The sequence below is a fragment of the Bubalus bubalis genome, chromosome 14, assembly GCF_019923935.1.
Source record: "Bubalus bubalis isolate 160015118507 breed Murrah chromosome 14, NDDB_SH_1, whole genome shotgun sequence".
Taxonomy (NCBI): Eukaryota; Metazoa; Chordata; class Mammalia; order Artiodactyla; family Bovidae; genus Bubalus; species Bubalus bubalis.
This window is the reverse complement of record NC_059170.1, coordinates 2,972,917-2,990,236: the sequence shown is the minus strand read 5'-3', so window position 1 is coordinate 2,990,236 and position 17,320 is coordinate 2,972,917. Positions and strand designations below refer to the sequence as shown.

Genomic DNA, 17,320 nt, shown 5'->3' with positions numbered 1-17,320 from the left:
CATTCTTGCCACCTCTTCTTAATATTAAATGTGTGCTTTAAAATAGTCTTCATTGGGGTATAAGCTGTGGCATGTGAGTGCTTCATCACTCAGTTGGGTCCGAGTTTTTGTGACCCCATGGACTCTAGCCCACCAGGCTCCTCTGTCCATGGGATTCTCCCAGCAAGAATACTGGAGTAGATTGCCATGTCCTCCTCTAGGGATTAGCTGTGGGGTTGAAAGCAAATCTGTTAAATATGGCAGAGTCATACTGATCTTACAAGGCTGTTGGACAGATTGATTGTGACCATGCCCTTAACACATCAAGAGCACCGGTGGGTAGCTGCAGTTCTCAGAAGATACGGGTCAGACATGCAACTTAAACTACTGTGTCCTGCAATTGCACACCCACGAAATAGTCAAAATTAAACGTCCTGGCAGTATCAGTGTATGCAGGTCAGGAAGCAACAGTTAGAAGTGGACATGGAACAACAGACTGGTTCCAAATAGGAAGAGGAGTACGTCAAGGCTGTATATTGTCACCCTGCTTATTTAACTTATATGCAGAGTACATCATGAGAAACGCTGGGCTGGAAGAAGCACAAGCTGGAATCAAGATTGCCGGGATAAATATTAATAACCTCAGATATGCAGATAACACCACCCTTATGGCAGAAAGTGAAGAGGAACTAAAAAGCCTCTTGATGAAAGTGAAAGAGGAGAGTGAAAAGTTGGCTTAAAGCTCAACATTCAGAAAACGAAGATCATGGCATCCGGTCCCATCCCTTCATGGGAAATAGATGGGGAAACAGTGGAAACAGTGTCAGACATTATTTTTCTGGGCTCCAAAATCACTGCAGATGGTGACTGCAGCCATGAAATTAAAAGACGCTTACTCCTTGGAAGGAAAGTTATGACCAATCTAGATAGCTATTGAAAAGCAGATATATTACTTTGCCAACAAAGGTCCGTCTAGTCAAGGCTATGGTTTTTCCAGTGGTCATGTATGGATGTGAGAGTTGGGCTGTGAAGAAAGCTGAGCACTGAAGAATTGATGCTTTTGAACTGTGGTGTTGGAGAAGACTCTTGAGTCCCTTGGACTGCAAGGAGATCCAACCAGTCCATTCTGAAGGAGATCAGCCCTGGGATTTCTTTGGAAGGAATGATGCTAAAGCTGAAACTCCAGTACTTTGGCCACCTCATGCGAAGAGCTGACTCATTGGAAAAGAGTCTGATGCTGGGAGGGATTGGGGGCAGGAGGAGAAGGGGACAACAGAGGATGAGATAGCTGGATGGCATCACTGACTCTATAGACATGAATCTGAGTGAACTCTGGGAGTTGGTGATGGACAGGGAGGCCTGGTGTGCTGCAATTCATGGGGTCGCAAAGAGTCGGACACAACCGAGCGACTGAACTGAACTGAACTGATAGTATTAAGTATTGGATATGAAGCATTATCTGCTCTTTCACATTGCAAGAGGGCATGTCAATGGTACCAGCATTTCTGGGAGAATTTGGCTCTATCTGATGCAGTTTAAGATGTACATGCCCCATGACCTAGAAATTTCACTCTAGGGTATATTCATTAGAGAAATTCTCATAAACATACCTAAGGAGACTCATGTGAAAATTAATGCTGTCTTGTCTATAGTATTGAAAGACTGGAAAAACCTAAATGTCTGTCAATAGGGAAGTGGATAAACACAAAGTGATATATTCATATCACAACTACAGAGAGAGAACAAGGTTTGAACTTGTTTATTTTTTTAATTTTCTTTTTTTTGGCCTCACCATGCAGTTCACGGGATCTCAGTTCCCTGAGCAGAGATTGAACCTGTGCCTCTCAGGGGAAGCTCGGAGTCCTAACCACTGGACCACCAGGGAATTTCCAGTTTTGCGCTTGTGTAGACTGGGAAATGGGCTTCCCGATAGCTCAGTTGGTAAAGAATCCACCTACAATGCAGGAGACCCTGGTTTGATTCCTGGGGCAGGAAGATCTGCTGGAGAAGGGATAGGCTACGCACTCCAGTATTCTTGGGCTTCCCTGGTAGCTCAACTGGTAAGGAATCCACCTGCAATATGAGAGACCTGGGTTCGATCCCTGGGTTGGGAAGATCCCCTGGATAAGGGAAAGGCTACCCACTCAGTATTCTGGCCTGGAGAATTCCATGGACTGCATAGTCCATGGGGTCACAAAGAGTCAGACATGACTGAGCGACTTTCACTTTCACTTCAGACTGGGAAATTCTTGGCCTCTAAGCAATCCTTCATCCAAAGCAAATGCTTTAATTCCATGTGTATTTCAAAGTACTTTCCTCTTCTTCCTACTCCTCCTTACAACAAAGGTACTTTTCAAGCAAATCTTTGGCCAAGAGAAGAGACTGAAGTCACAGTCAGACAGTGTCCATCCTCCTGCAAACTCAGCAGAGACAGGATGAGCAGGAGGCTAGAGCCTTTATGCATCTTTCTGACCCCACACCTTCAAGCTGGGGGCCTCTGGGAGCCACTCAGTCTTGGCTCCCTTCAGCTGAGTGGGATGAATGCAAGTGTATATGCTCTTTTGCATTCTTTTAGGGCTTCCCTGGTGGCTCCGATGGTAAAGATCTCCCTGCAGTGCAGGAGACTTGGGTTTGATCCCTGGGTCAGGAAGATCCCCTGGAGAAGGAAATGGCAACCCACTCCAGTATTTTTGCCTGGGAAATCCCATAGACAGAGAAGCCTGGTGGGCTACAGTTCATCGGACGGCAAATAGTTGGACATGACTGAGTGACTAACACTTTCACTTTCACATTTTGGATTCTTAAAAATTATTCGAATTCCAAAAACTATATGTGTCCTTCATTCCTTGGGGCTGCTGTGTGTTCAGTTGCTTCAGTCATGTCCAACTCTTAGAAACCCCATGGACTGTAGCCTGCCAGGCTCCATGGAATTTTCCAGACAAGAACGCTGGAGTGGGTCTTCTTTTCCTACTCCAGGGGATCTTCCCGAACCAGGGATCAAACCCGTGTCTCTTGCGTCTGGCGCATTGGCAGGTGGGCTCCATACCACTAGTGCCGCCTGGGCATAGGTGAAAAGAAGGCAACATTTACGTTTTATGAAATGTGTGTCATTACTCCTGCTCATGGGTAGGATTCAGAGTCAGCCCGTGCACCTGCAGTTGTATAACCTTGAGCCAGGCAGCCACCGAAGAGGACTCGGGGGAGGGTGGAAGGTAAAGTGGACAGTACACGGCAGCCCAAGTCCCGTGTGACACGAGCGTAGGAGCCGGGATGGCGCTTCCGCGAGAAAGGAGAGAGTGAAATGCAGTTCCGGTTAAAAAACCCATCAAGTACAAACTGCATCCTGGTCCCTGCATTGTAAACACTGGCGATACAGACAGCTAAATCAGATATCACCCTTGCCCTAAAACAAAAACAAAACCTCCCATCCAGAAATGTATGAGTGAGAAGGGAGATAATTCAAGTGACAGTTTCAGGAAGAACTAGGTCAGAAGGAAGTACTTCATGACACAAGAGTTCTGAAGAGAGAGAACCAACCCAGTGGGTTTAAGGAGAGTGAGCATGAAAGATGCTCTGAAGGGGATAAAGACTGACCCGGGTTTTAAAGTTGTGGAACATTGAGTAAAAGGCTACTTAGCCAAGCACAGGATGGAATTCCTTTTTTCCTTCCATTTTTGTCCTTTAACAGCTTTTATTGACTCTTTGCTATGTCCCCGGTATTGAGGAAATAATGGTAAGCAAAATCAGACATGGCCAACCTTTCAGAGTTTATTTGCTTATTTTGTAATATTTATTTACTTATTGGACGGTACAAGGTCTTAGCTGTGGCCCTCAAACTCTTAGTCGCAGCACTCGGGACCCAGTTCCTGGACCAGGGATCAAATCCAGGCCGCTGCATTTGGTGTGCAGGGTCCTGGCCACTGGGCCACCAGGCCAGTCCACTTCCAGGGTTTATGATCAAGTGGAGAATGCAGACATAAACCCGGACTCTCAATCTAGAGAATATAGACAGAATCTGAGAGGAGGAAGGGATCTATAAATGTGAAAGGAAAAACAATGACATCTTTCTTTTCAGAAACCCTGAATGATATTTCTCATTCCCTTCCATTATGAATTTAAGCATCAGAAGTGATAGAATTAATAATATTTGTGATCTTGTTCACCAATATAGATTTCATATTTTTATATTCCATTACAATTATTGCAGACGCTGTGGAATATCACTTGTACTTATCACCACTTCAAAATTACAGTAGTTATTAGACTTTCCACTAGATCTTGTTATTTAATGTCTTAATAAAGAAGCACATTTATTACTATGCTACATTTAGGAAAATATTTTGATAACCAATTATACCGAAATGCAAGTTTCTTTGTAATCCTATGCATTTTATATCATGGATTTGATAACATTATTCTGGCTTTCCCAGACCGCCATAGGGACCCATGGAACAAAATTATTAAGAACCTCTGCACAGATTAAACAATCACCAACATTAATAAAAATTGCAGTTGTGCCAAGAGCTGCAGAGAGAAGTTAAACAATGAAATGAATCTCATGAGGGAGGCTTCCCTGAGGAACTGAGGTGTGAGCCAGGTTACAGAGGAGGAGTCAGTTTTAACTAGCAAGGAAGGAGTAAAGAACATTACAGGAGGAGGAAACAGCATGGAAAACGTGCCTTGAGATGACGAGGCTAAGGGAACCCAGGGATGCTGCTACGAGATGCTGAGGCAGGGACGGGGGTGCAGGAGCGCCAGTGTTGGGATGTTGGCTCTGGGATCCTGGTGCAGAAATGCTGGACTAGGGAGCAAGTGAGGGGAAGATGGTTGTGAACTGTGGCCAGAGCAGAGGGCAGAAGTCTGACAAGCAAAGCAGAAGGCAGTGAATAAAACATGGGCACCAAGCTGGTGCACATGGCGACCACATGCGGTCAGGTTGGCCGAAGACCAGACCCCGTGTCAGAGAGAGGACAGTGAGACCCACAAGTCTGCCATTTCAGAGTCCTGCTGGCCTTGAGGGCTCTGTGAAAGCAAGTATAGATTTCATCCTGAGGAGAGCAGGAGCCATTGAACAGTTCTCTAATCATCCTGGCTTTGGAGAGACCACACTTGGTGAGCTGCTCTATCAGTCAGTGTTCTCCAAAGAGACAGAACCCCTCTGCATGTGTTTACGTGTGTGGCGGTGGTGGTTTTGTTAGTAAGTCGTGTCTGACTCTTGGGACCCCGTGGACAGTAGCCCGCCGGCTCCTCTGTCCGTGGGATTTCCCAGGCAGGAATACTGGAGTGGGTTACCATTTCCTTCTCCAGGGGATCTTCCTGACCCAAGGATGGAATCCATGTCTCCTGAATTGCAAGCAGGTGTTTTACATAAATATAATATACATCAGTTCAGTTAGTTCAGTCACTCATTTGTGTCCAACTCTTTGCGACCCCATAAATTGCAGCACACCAGGCCTCCCTATCTATCACCAACTCCTGGAGTTTACCCAAACTCATGTCCATTGAGTCGGTGATGCCATCCAGCCATCTCATACATACATACATATATTTATCTGATGCTCAGATTCTCATTATTTGTGCTAATTACCTTCTATAAAGTTGCCATGAACACTGAATTAGCAACACTGTTCCTAGAAGCAGCATAGGGTTAAGTTCCTATGAGCCTCTGGTCACAATATTTTCATCAACTGTTCAATACATAACCTTGTTTTATATGTGTTTCAGTTTAAAGACATCTATTTAAAGTATTTATTAACATTGAACTCACAGGTGGTGGCACTGTAACTCATGCTCAAACAAAGCTTATCTAATATGCGTATTTTTGCACAAGGCACATCCCGGGATTTCTGGACTTGGGACACCAGAAGCACTGTGGCGGTGTACAGGGGAGCCCTTCTAAACAGTGAAATCACTGGCAGAAAGCACTAAAAACCTGGAAAAAATGTGGTATGATGTAGATTCGAAAAAGGACATATTTTTAGTAGGAGGATTGAAACAAGGAGGCAGAATGTCAGCTTACCGCACCTCAGCTGAGCGCGTGCATCAGGTGACTCGGATCTTTTGCCGTCCACACGCGCACATGTCTGTGAGTGACTGAAAGCACACGAGCGCTGAATTTAAGGTGACAAGTGTTTTCAGTGACTGCACAAACTCATAAATATCGAATCCACAAATAAAGGGCATTAACAAATTAAAGAATATATATATAATATATATATTTATATATTATATATATATTTATATATTATATAATGTGTATATATATACACTCAGAAATATATATATTTCACTCTTGATGAAAGTGAAAGTGGAGAGTGAAAAAGTAGGCTTAAAGCCCAACATTCAGAAAATGAAGATCATGGCATCTGGTCCCATCACTTCAAGGGAAATAGATGGGGAAACAGTGGAAACAGTGTCAGACTTTATTTTTCTGGGCTCCAAAATCACTACAGATGGTGACTGCAGCCATAAAATTAAAAGACGCTTACTCCTTGGAAGGAAAGTTATGACCAACCTAGATAGCATATTCTAAAGCAGAGACATTACTTTGCCAACAAAGGTTTGTCTATTCAAGGCTATGGTTTTTCCAGTGGTCATGTATGGATATGAGAGTTGGACTGTGAAGAAGGCTGAGCGCCGAAGAATTGATGCTTTTGAACTGTGGTGTTGGAGAAGACTCTTGAGAGTCCCTTGGACTGCAAGGAGGTCCAACCAGTCCATTCTGAAGGAGATCAGCCCTGGGATTTCTTTGGAAGGAATGATGCTAAAGCTGAAACTCCAGTACTTTGGCCACCTCATGCGAAGAGTTGACTCATTGGAAAAGACTCTGATGCTGGGAGGGATTGAGGGCAGGAGGAGAAGGGGAGGACAGAGGATGAGATGGCTGGATGGCATCACTGACTCGATGGATGTGAGTCTGAGTGAACTCTGGGAGTTGGTGATGGACAGGGAGGCCTGGTGTGCTGCTATTCATGTGGTCACAAAGAGTCGGACACGACTGAGCGACTGATCTGATACGCTCAGAGGATTGTAGAAGCTGCCAACTCTGAAATCCTGAAGGCAGGTCACAGGCTGGAAACTCAGACAGGAGCTGGCCCTATAGTCTTGGGGCAGAATGTCTCCTTCCACTGATGAGTGGAGGCCCACCCATATTATCAGGGATTATTTCCTTTATTTGAGATCAATTGGTTACATCTGTTAACCCATACCTACAAAGTGTATCCTCAGCAACACCTAGATGAGCATTTAATTGAATAACCAGGGACTGGAGCCTGGTTGAGTTGGCACCTAAAACTATCCCCAGTTTTGGTATTGAAAGGAGAGAGATGCAAGCAAACCATTGGAATTGTTCAGGTGGGGAAATCCTATTTCTTGGGGCCTGTTCTGGAGTTTTTAGAATCTTACTTTTTTCTCCCAAGATTTCAAAAACTCCACACTCCCAGCTCTTGGTCCTTACTCTCCACAGCCACTGTCCCTCGATCCAGTCCAGTCCTTCCAAGGCAGAAGCAGCCACTACATTTTGAGAAGAAAGTTCTAATACACTTGTAGTATATTTATCCTTGGCCTCTCAAATACTTCCTTCACTATTATTCCCTTTTCTTTGAGATGTGGAATGAGAATCAGAAAGGTGCAATGCAGTATCATTGGGGTATATTTTAGTTGCAAATAATAGAATATGTGACATGGAGTAGCTTAAGAAACAGTTTGCTTTTGAATCATATTCCTGAATAAGAACCCTGCAGATAGGTGGTTACTGGGTTGGCTAAGAGAAGGGGTCACCAAACGCTCACCTGTGAGGCAAATCCACCTGCGCTGTTTTTGTGCACCCCCAAACCAATAATGCTTTCAAACTGTGGTGCTGGAGAAGACTCTAGAGAGTCCCTTGGACTGCAAGGAGATCCAACCAGTCCATCCTAAAGGAGATCAGTCCTGAATATTCATTGGAAGAGCTGATGCTAAAGCTGAAACTCTAGTATTTTGGCCACCGGATGTGAAGAGGTGATTCATTTGAAAAGACCCTGATGCTGAGAAGGATTGAGAGCAAAATGAGATGGGAGTGGCAGAAAATTAGACGGTTAGATAGCATCATCAACTCAGTGGAAGTGAATTTGAGCAAACTCAGGAGATAGTGGAGGACAGAGGGGCCTGGTGGGCTATAGTCCATGGTGTTGCAAAGAGTCAAACACCATTTAATAACAAGAACAAAACCAAGAAGAGATGCTAAAAAAAGAAAAGAAGAATAGCAGTAAAGGCTGTGTGTGGCCCAAAAACTCTTTATTGTCTGACCCTTCACAACACAAGTTGCCGGACCGCTGGTTTGGGGATTTGCTGTGAAGAACTCAGCCTCCATCTCCCCACCGTCTTCTGCGTATTGCCATGGACAGCTGCCCCGGCTCTGAGCACCACGTCTGTAGATGTTAGACGGATACAGGGAGAGAATGTTTCCCTTCCTTCTCTCTCTCTTCTCAGAAGGCCAGGTCTTTCCCAGAGGCCCCAGCAGACACCCCCTCAGTTCCCATTGGCGGGAAACTCATCCCAGAAACAGGCCGCAAGGGATGCTGGGAAAGGCTGGCTGGCATTGCAGGCTCCCTTGGAGGCGCGCCCTCCCACAGGGGGCGGGGGCTGCGCTTGCCTGAGGACGGGCCTCTGCCAGCATCCGCTCACGGGGAGCTCCCCCGCTCCCCCGCGTCACTGTCTTAGCACCAGCCATCTAAGACTTTAGGACAGGAACCCTGCCCCCCGGTTAGACGCTGGTCAGTGCTCATATATGACCAGCCCCTCTGCAGGATGCGGAGACGAGAGCTCCTTTGCACTGGAAAACTTGTGTTTAACGCTCAGTTCTGGGCAGTGTTTTGTTTCGTATTCTGCATGATGGGTTGCTGTTGTGTTTTAGTTGCTAAGTTTGTGTCCGACTCTTTTGCGACCCCATGGACTGTAGCCCGCCAGGCTCTCTGTCCATGGGATTTCCCAGGCAAGAATACTGCAGTGAGTTGCGGTCTTCTCCAGGGGATCCTCCTGACCCAGGGACTGAACCCATGTTTCCCCCATTGAAGGTGGATTCCTTACTGCTGAGCCACCAGGGAAACCAGTCAGGTATAAATGTGTAAATGTTTATCATGCTGTTCCCCTAAAGTTGTGTACACTTTACTGCATATATTTGATAAAAGATTATATATCAATAAAAGAGAAGAAGGTGTAAAATTGCACCCTCCCCCCCAAAATACAAGGGTCTTCATGTCCTCATTTAGATTTATACATACATGCAGGTATGTACATACATTTATGTATGTAGCTATGCACGTGTGTGTATGGCCTACATTCTGTATCTTACATGTGCATACATATATACATATATGCATATACAAGCGATGATAACCAGCATGTATTGAATCTCATTAAGAGCAGCTGGTATATTATGAGCATCAGCAAAATATATTAGCAACATCCAATCTCTTTCTCAGGCGACCATGTCCTAGAGGAAATTTTCTCTTTCATCTCACATCTACCCCTTGTCAACCTTCCTGTATCCCCTAGATTTGAAAGTTCTTAGATAAGACACAGAATTAACTTCTACCACAAAAAACACTCAAACTCAGAAAAAGAGAAGTGCTCACTTCCTCATGACATCTTCTTTTAATAATCAGTAGAGTTAAAAAATTAAAAGACCTTGTAACGGTGACTTTAATAAGAGATTTTTATAACTTTCACCCTTGCTTTTCTTCTCAGAACACAAGGGGCTAATTAAAAGTGGAAAAGTTCTTGTTTGATCAGAAATTCTTGTGTTTTGGAAAAAGCAGAGAAAACTACTCTAATATTCAGAAAAGGCTTAATTGGCTTTAAAGTCACCAAATTCCCTTTCCCTATTTGGGATAGTGTACATGAACTTTTCTTTCTGAACCCACAAAGAAAAGGTTAGGTAATAGGTCCATAGAAATTAGGGCTCCCAGTTGAAAACTGGTCTTTTGATTTGAATCTATGGGATTCTCTTTCAACCTAACTCGGTATGATTCCTCCCTGAGAACCTCCCATAAGTCCTGGGCTTTTGGCTGACTTCTCTCCATAAATGACTTTATTACTTGAGCAGTAAGCTTGTTTATTGAGGAAGATGTGTGCAGTGGTCCCTAATGGGGCGTGCAGCATAAAAGCCCCGTTATACTGAGGTGGGCCTGGGTCCGTCTCCAGCCATTTCCCACGGCACTCTCTCCTGGATTCATTAGAATTAGTGCAGAAAAGTGAATGCTCTATGTTGCACAGCCTTTTTGAAACTGATGCATTTCCACCACTAGAATAGGCTAGAAAAAGAATTCCCTGGGCTCACAGGTGCTCCCACCGAGAGGAACCATAGAGTTCATCAAAAGAGGAATGTCATTGCAAACAGGTACAGGGTAGCAAATTAGCATATCTTTGGAAAATTCCCAAATGTTCTTTCAAGGGTTCTCGGTCTCTCATCAGTTCTGACTCTTTTGCAACCCCATGGATGGTAGCCTGCCAGAGTCCTCTGTCCATGGGATATTCCAGGGAAGAATACTGGAGTGGGTAGCCGTTTTCCCCTCCAGGGCAACTTCCCGATGCAGCGACCAAACCTGAGTCTCTTGCGTCTCCTGAATTGTCAGGTGGGTTCTTTACCACTGAGCCACCTGGGAGCCCCAGCTTTCAAGAGCAATGACCCTAAAAGTCAACATGTTCATTGGTTAGCAGATTGTTTTCAGTTCTCACTTATTCAGTTGATAAGTAGGATGATGAAAATGATTCAGTCAGGAGAATGTTACACCCAATTCAATGTAGTATTGGAAATATTTTTGTCTCATGAAGTGCCTATGTGTTGACTCTCGCCATCTCTTATTTAGTAATTAAAGCAGGACTCATTGATCTGCTAACTGGGACAGGCATGCATGAAGGTGTTTATTGACCTGGAATGTCACTGCAGACAGCACACTCCAGCTCTCTTCTCTGCACATCTCTCAAAGGGTTACTGATGCCGTCACCTAAATGTGAGCCTGGTGACTTTGGAGATGAGTGGCAGTTGCGATGGTGGGGTGAGGATAAAGAAGGGGAATGGGACCAAGAAAATGAAGCCCATGGGTGAAGTGAAGTACTGGCTCCTTGAAGGGTTTTTGCAACTGACCTTGATTACATCTTTGAAACGCCTGTTTGATCACCTGCTGAATCTTTGGAGCTATCTGTGAATAATGGATGAGGCATTTGGGTTGTCTTAAGTGTGTGATGTCTGGGCCTCTCTTAAAAAGAGTTAAGGTGCATGTTACTTATTACCCATCAACACACTACATACTCCCCAGGCTTACCTAAAATGTATCGGCATTTTTGCTGGGTTGCTGCCCAATGCAAAGAGTATAAAGCATCACCTTAATAACTAAGATTTCTAGGTTAAGTGTGAGAGGTGCCTGGCTATAAGTGCTGGTGGATGGTTAACTAAATAATTCAGGAAGATCTTATGGTTCCATAAAATGAACAGCTACAGCTCTTGCATCTTTATCCCCTTCTGTTGATCATGAAGAGTGTATAAATAAGGATTCTATTTGGTTGCAAGTGATAAAAATCTGCTGGATGTAGCTTAAGCAAAACAAAAGGGATGCATTTTAAAGATATTCAATGTTTCATGGGGTACAAGGGCAGTAAACAACTGAGTCCTAGGAAAGGCCTGGAATCAGGTACTCAAATGTCAGGGAGTGTTTTTTGCAACACTCAGATCAATTGCCCCTCTCAAGGCATTTGCTGCAAAGTGCTGAGCAAATTGGGCTTCATACAGTTAAGTTCTTCTTGGTCAATTTCATTAACCCCCAACAGTTAGAGAGATCGGTGTCAACTCCGAGTCTGCTCCCACGACTCACAACCAGACTCCAAGGAGAGCAGGTCTCAGGTCAAATTTTTGGTATTTATCAGCAAGGATGTACAAAACAGCAAAGCCTCTTCTTCAAGTTTGATGAAGACCAAACTTCCTCCTTTTATGCACCCCAGCATCTTATAGAAAAGTCTTGCAGAAGCAAAGATACTCTAGAATGGAGGCTGGCACACTTATCTCTGTAAAGAGCCAGATAGTAAACTTTTTAGGCTTTGCAGGCCCTACTGTCTCTGTTGCCCAAGTACTCAAGCCTTTTTTTTTTTTTTAAGTGGAAATGCAGCCACAGGCAATATGTAAGCAAGTTGTTGATGATTTTCAAAAACTTTACCTATGAACTGAAACTGAAATTTCATTTAAGGTTCACATGTCAAGAAATATCATTCTTTGGATTATTTTCAACTATTTAAAAATGTAAGTACTAGTCTTAGCTCATGGGCTAGAATTGGCCCACGGGCCATGGTTCACTGACCCCTGCTCTAACAGCATACCGTCATGACGGTGAGGGGACCGAGAGTCCACCAAAGCGGCACATAGTCACGGAACCACTCATCAATCAAGCCTGGAACAGCTTTGTGACGAGATGATTCTGTGGTTATTTGTTCACACTGCTTTAAAAAAGAGTGCTGCATTGTGGCTTCTACAGGCTACTGTGTGGCACCAGAGCGTTCTTTGATTTTAGTGATGGTTTCCTAACAACCTGAGAGCGTCCTCAGCCTTCAGTCGATGTCCAGACCTCTTTCAATTGTCATCACTATCTATTTATGGTCATAGCTTATAATCTCTTCCAAAAATGTACCTGTACACTTTTGAAACTTAAACAATAAGCAACTCACCAAACATCTCAGCATTGCTTTCCTATCCATTGGTGTGGTACCCATTGTCTAATTTTTCACCTTGCCTACTGTACCCAGGTTCTGAGAAATTCTTATGTCTATTACAGGCCTCACATTGCTTTGAAGGTTGGCTTTTAGCATGAATTCCAAATGATCTTCAATTCAAATAAATTTTAGAATGAAAATTTCAAACCACTGCCGAATAGTCCTTTGGTTACCCAAACCCTCTCCCAAGGCCAAATTGATATTTCTGCCTTCTTCAGGTATTCTGTGCCCCTGATGAAATTCATATAAAAGAAAAAGGATTCATGATTTGTGTGAATTTGTCATAATGTTTGTTTCTGCATGAAAAATAAACTTGAACAAAAACAAATCAATTCTAGAGAAAATTGAAAAGGACAAAACCATTGTAAATCCTAAATAGCACAGTGAGAACTATACTTCATGTCAGTTTTATTAATCGTGGTCAATTTTCAAATGGTCAAATATTGGCAATTTCATCTTGTTCAATATAATTTGGAGTACATTGTAGAGAATTTAATGGCATTGGATAAACTCTTTTCTTACACTGCAGGTTGCCTTGTTCAGTTTCTCAAATTCTAGGCTTTAAAATATGGCTGTTGACAACACCTAAGTTTTGTAACCTAAAGAGAAAGAAAGAAAGAAAAAAGAGAGAGATAAAGAGAAATAGAAACACATTGAGACTAAATGATGGAGATGGAGGGGCTGAATTTCTCCTTGGCCTGAACCTGGTTCCTAGAGAAGGGACTTTGAGCATTTCCTGCTCTTGGACCAGTCAGTATAGTTAGCATGTGGGTGGGCCAAAGCCGCTGCAGGCAGGAGTTTCTCAGAGTTCACCCTGTAGATCAGAATAGACTGCTAACCAGGAGAGTGACCACTGATGGCTTGACAGACAACCAATAATTGTCCTCTAAAGATGAGAGTCTTAGCGCTGCTGTTCCATTGCTCTGTAAGGGTTTCTATGAGCCCTGAGATAAAGAAAATATTTAACAGCAAGTACCAGCCAACCAGAAATCAGACCCAGGTTGTGAACAGGTGGCTGGGCCATGCCAAAACACATACCGTGGAGGAAGTATGAGGTCTCCTCATAAATCTGAGTATCGCAGAGTTTGTTCTTTTGTGGACCTGGGCAATGAACCGGAATGCCTTACAATTAAGAAAGCGAAAGTGAAAGTTGCTCAGTGGTGTACGGCACTTTAGTGACCCCATGGACTATACAATCCACGGAATTCTCAGGTGAATACCGGCGTGGGTAGCCATTTCCTTCTCCAGGGGATTTTCACAACCCATGGATCAAACCCAGGTCTCCTGCATTGCAGGTGGATTCTTCATCAGCTGAGCCACCAGGGAAGCCCAAGAATGCTGCAGTGGGTAGCCTATCCCTTTTCCAGAGGATCTTCCCGACTCAGGAATCAAACCGGGGTCTCCTGCATTGCAGGTGGATTCTTTGCCAACTGAGCTATCAGGGAAGCCCTCCTACAATCTAGAGGTCTATATAATACTGGGTAAACAGTCAGGTGGGTATGTAGCCAATCTACCTTCTCATAGGTTTGCAATCTGTTGCCCTGATCTTTTGGTATTTGTTACCTGATGAGCCAGAAAGCTTCTATGTTCATCAAAGGTTCTTACCAATCTCTGAAAAGGGAAAAAAAAAAAGAATAGGTACATAGTCTGAACAATATCTTATGTATCTTCTTTGAGAAAGAGTTTCCAAAAATACCTTAGAGCTAAAAGCCAAGGATACACTGGGCCGAAATTGTAGTGTCAAGGTTTCAAAGGTTTCACTGTGTGAATGACATTCCTGGGTCTATTCTCTTTCAGCCTGAGAAGTAGAAGAAGTCTGTCTGCAGTGACTCCGATATAGCCACCTGCCTTAGCGTCTCGACCTCTACCAACAGCAACGGGCAGCTCTTCCTGAGCCACCTCATCCCTGCCTGAGCCACCTCGGCCCTGCCAGTCAGAATGAGGAGACCTCACCTCAACAGGTAAAGCACACAAGACAGCCTTCAAATACTTGCTGAATGAATCCTGGAATCATTTCACTTCCCCACCCCCAAATTCCTTGAGCCTTTGACTCTTCTCTAGGTACCCATCAATTTATTATTTGCAACTGGTAGGAGAGCAGAACAACCCCTCTCTGTGGGGATGGGCGGTGTTCAAATCCACTCCAGCACTGACGTTGTGCCCAGGTGGAGTGGGGCGGCAATGGGAGGAAGCCTCACGGGACAGAAGGGAAGACTGAGACCCGCTGAGCTGGCTAAGCTAGCAGACAGACGTGTGCCATCCTGTTGAGGTGTATGGAGATATTCCTCTTTTGTGGCTTCCTGTTAGGTCTGCAGTAGATTAAACCAAATTGCATGTGAGAAACTGGTGAGATTTGGCAGAAGAGAAGATGGGGAGGAGAAGGGCCACTGGGACTGGGAGTGGCACACAAGGGCTGCTTTCCAACATGGGAAGGATCGACTGTACCCGGTAGAGCGTCCTAGTGAGCTAAGATACCTTGTGTAAAGAATGAGCTCCAAGCTACTTACCAGACTCACACAGCTCCACATATGTGGTTCTCAAAACCTTTAAAAACACATCAATGCTTGGGTCCACCACATGTCCATCAGTCCCGGGGTGGGGTCCACGGACCTGCATTTTGCAGCACAGAATGAGCTGGGAACCTCTCTCATAATTTAGCTCCAGTCCGTTCTCCAAGCTCATCTCCTACCACATCCCGCTCTGTTCAGACCTTGTGTCCCTTGGCCTCCTTTTGTTCCTGGAACATTCCAAGCTCATTCCAATGGCAGGGCTTTTGCTCTTCCTGTGCTTGGAAGAACTTTCTTCCTCATGGAGACTGGTGCATCAGCTCGAAAGCCGCCTCTTTGTGAGGTCTCCCCTGACCCTCTGCATCCGCTTCCCAGGGATGCTGTAGTGAAGACTGCAGACTGGGTACAGGGAACAAGAGAAGTCGGCTCTCCTACAGTTCCGGGAGGTAGAAGTCCAAATCAAGGAGTTGGCAGGCCTGTGCTCTCTCTGAAGGCTCTGCAGGAGCATCTGTTCCCCGCCTTTCTCTTAGCTCCTGCTGGTCGCCAGCAGGCCTTGGCAGCCCCTGGCTTCTAGATGTTTTACTGCGGGCTCCCCGCCCTGCCTGGCATTCCCCGGTGTGTCTTCTCATGGGCTTCTCTTGGTGACAGTCTCTTCCTCTCTTCCCATATGGACACTAATTCCTGGCTTATCCTTATGACATCATTTTAACTTGATTTCATCCACAAAGGCCCTAGTTCCAGAAGAGATCACATTCACACGTCCTGAGGTTGAGACTTCAACATATTTTTAGCAGGAACACGATTCGACTCTAATATTCTTCGTCCAAAGCAGCCTGCTTCACTCTCTCTGGTCCTTGTCACTGTCTTGACTTAAGGACAAGACAGTTCCTTAGCCTGTCTTGACCATGCCTGGAGTGAGCTTGCTCATCATGTATTGTGTGCCAGCTGTTTTCCTCACTATGTAAACCCTATGAGAGCAGAAACTTTGATGGTCAACTCTGTTGACCATGCCTGAAAGGTTAGCTATTAAACATTCGTTTGGGTGAATGAAACAGAACTAATGATCAAGAATAAAAATTACCCAGAAGCAGATTTTATTTCATTACAAAGAAAGCTTTTGGATAGTTAAAGCCAGCTCAAAATGGAATAGCTGTTCTTTTTTAAGGTGATGAGTTCCCTGTCTTGGGAGGAGATCATATAAGGGTCAGGAGATGTCTTAGAAGGAATACAGGAGTGGGGATTTGCATATCAGTTCAGCAATGGATTTATGACCTCTAAGGACTCGCTCTTTAAATCCAGAAGTTCAATAATTCTATATTTGTGCAGAGCCTTTAAAAAAAAAAAAAGCAACACAGTGTCTCTAAAGAAATGACTCTAAGGGTGGAAACTCCAGGCAGGCCTAGATTTCCTGTTAGTATCTCTGACGAGTGAAATCTTGTGACAGTCCTCACTTCACATCACGTTTCCAGCCTCCTTTGCGTCTCATGAGCCTATTCTTAGGCATAGTTTGAATTTCTTCTTCTATTATTTATTTATGATTTTAGCGGGGGACAGGCCCATTCTATCTGAGGGGGAAGAAAGGAAGGAGATGTAAAACTTGTGTCTGGGATCCCTTTAATGTCTAACTAAGCCTGTTCCAACGGCATCGTGTGTTGAGTTGGCTCTGCCTTAAGAAAGGAACACCTTCTCTGTTGAAAGCTCTTGCTGCCAGGGGACTCAGTGTTACCAGAGCCGTCAACTTTGATTTGTGTATCAATAATGTCGTGTCAGTAGCCAGAGGGGATGGCATCAGGGCATTCCAGATGCTTTTATTGGTGCTTTTGCTGGAGGATTATTTCAAATTAACTTCAGTCTCGTGGAAGACACTGAACAGTAGAATGCTATTTCCCATTTGTAAACAAAATGGTGAATAACTATGGGAGGAACCAAGACAGGCTGATTTCTAGGAAATGTCACATCTGCAGATCTTAATTTTCTACAAGCTCTGTGGCCCTGTTCCTCTTTTCCTGTTGCTCGTATCCTCCCAGGTATAATATTGAACAGAACCTGGTTGCAGGGCAACTGATGGCTTTACCGTCACTCAACGAACCAGAGGC

At 44.4% G+C, this 17,320-nt stretch overlaps 1 long non-coding RNA gene across 1 annotated transcript in view; it reads left to right on the top strand.

Moving 5' to 3' along the window:
- Window positions 1-17,320, top strand: part of LOC123329112 — a 140,671-nt gene that overhangs the window by 120,964 nt on the left and 2,387 nt on the right. Inside the window, exon 2 of the long non-coding RNA XR_006544266.2 lies at window positions 14,515-14,678. This is a non-coding gene — a long non-coding RNA (uncharacterized LOC123329112). The remainder of the gene's footprint in view (window positions 1-14,514; window positions 14,679-17,320) is intronic.